Genomic DNA, 2,500 nt, shown 5'->3' on the forward strand with positions numbered 1-2,500 from the left:
CAATACTTCCAGAATGCAGCGTGCTTATGTTACGTCGTTAGGAGAAAGCTCTATTATCATTATTATCATTATTATTATCATTATTATTACTATTGATATTGTTATTATCACTATCATAATTTTGTTATTACCATTTTCATTGTTATCATTATTATGATTACTATCATTGTTATTATCATTATTGTTATATTATTGTTACTGTTATGATTATAAACATTATATTATCATTGTCATTATTATCATTATTGTTACTATTATTATCATTATTGCAATCATTATTATTATTGTTATTATTGTTTTTGCTTTTATCTTTGTTGTTGTTTTGGTATTGTTATCATTGTTACTATAATCATTATTATCATTATTATTATTATTACTAGTATTATCATTATTATCATCATTATCATTATCATTATCATTATCATTATCATTATTATTATTATTATTATTATTATTATTATTATTATTGTTATTGTTATTATTATTATTATTATTATTATTATTATTATTATTATTATTATTATTATTATTATTATCATTAATATCATTATTGTTATCATTATCTTTAGTACTATTAACATAATTGTTATTGTTTTTAAGATAATGATTAACATTATTTTACTTACCGTCATTATTATTATTATTATCATTATTATTATTATTATTATTATTATTATTATTATTATTATTATTATTATTATTATTATTATTATTATTATTATTATCATCATCATTGATAATGATATCATTTCATGATTATTATTATTATTATTATTATTATCATTATTATTATCATCATTATCATTATAATCATTATTATCATTATTATTATTATCATCATTATTACTATAATTATTATTATCATTTATTATTATTCAAATCATTATTGTTATTACTTTATAGCTATAATAATTATTATTAATATCGTTATCGTCATTATTATTATTGTTATTATTATTATAATCAGTTTTATTATTAGTTTTATTACTGACATGGTTATTAATATGGTTTTCGTTATTATGATTAGCAGTACTATTATTATATTATATTATATTTTCATTATTATTATCATTGTCATTATTTTCATTTCCTTATTGTTATTTTTTCATCATTATCAATGTCATTGAAATAATGATGATGATGATAAGGATTATCAAAATTATAATGAAAATTTAGAAAATAATAGTGCTAGAAATGATAAAAATAAGAGCAATAGGAATGATAATTATAATGATAGAATAACAATAACAATAATAATAATATGATAATGATAATAACTTGTACATAAAGAGGTCATACTGCATGATTAATGTTGATAATTATGACCACCCTTTTAGGCTCCGTAATAGTATTCACACACACAAAATAATAATAATAATAATAATTGTTTTTTTTCTTCTTCCTCGTTGCACCCCTTTGCAATATTTCATTGTTATTCTTGTTTCATTATCATAATTTTATCTTGCCTACTTCATCTTAACAAAATTGATCAAAGTCATCATTTTGTGTGGTGGCGAAGTTTACAAAACAAGAATTCTATTTTCTTTTTCTTGCGTTTTCTCTTTGCATTTCCTTCCTCTATGTACATTGCCGTTTCTATTTGATTATTCGGAAAATCTTATCTTCGCATATCTTTTGTTTTTATCATAATTTATCAATATTATTACTTTGCGTAGAGGCGAAGTCGCAACATGTTAAATAACTTCATGGCAACTGAGGCTATCAGTTATCAAGTAACCATCACCATATTTTAATTGATTGTTAACTTTTTACTGATAATTGGCAAAGTGATAAGTACATTTTCACAAATCTCAAGGTAAAGCTTCTGTTTAGGATTATTACTTCCTGTAGCATTGACGTCTCTGCTGATTCCTTTTGTTTTTCTTGCGCACATTGGAGTTATAGTGTTAGTAAGTACAGCGGTAGTAGTAGTAAAGATAGTAGTAGTAGTAATAGGAGTAGTAGTCGTAGTAGTAGTAGTAGTTGTAGGAGTACTCGTACAAGTAGTATTAGCTGTATTAATTTTATTGTAGTAGTAATTTTAGTAGAAACGGTAGTAGCCATAGTAGTCGTAGAACTAATACTAGTAGCAGTAATAATTTTTGTAGATTAACTAGCAAGTGCTGGAATGTGTATTGCATTATGATTTGATTTTTGTGCTAAACGATGAAATGGGCAGTTGCATGGTTTCATTTACGCCATCATATATATATATATATATATATATATATATATATATATATATATGGGGGGGGGGCTGGGGGATGCTTCACGCTCAGAGTGATATGCAGTGATGATGTGGTAGCCTAGGTAGTAAGTGCTTGCATGCCTTCTCGCTTCCAGCTGCCACCACTGGCTAGCCTTGTGCAAAAAAGGGAGCAGCTCTGCAGAAGCCTCCCCTGCCAGCTCTCATCGGCAGAGTCCAGTATAAATGGAATGCTGGGGAGAGTTGAAATGCCCCTCTCTTCTAGCAAGTGAGGCAAACTGTGGGCTCCGTTGG

This window comes from Penaeus vannamei, chromosome 15, assembly GCF_042767895.1.
Source record: "Penaeus vannamei isolate JL-2024 chromosome 15, ASM4276789v1, whole genome shotgun sequence".
NCBI classification, from domain to species: Eukaryota; Metazoa; Arthropoda; class Malacostraca; order Decapoda; family Penaeidae; genus Penaeus; species Penaeus vannamei.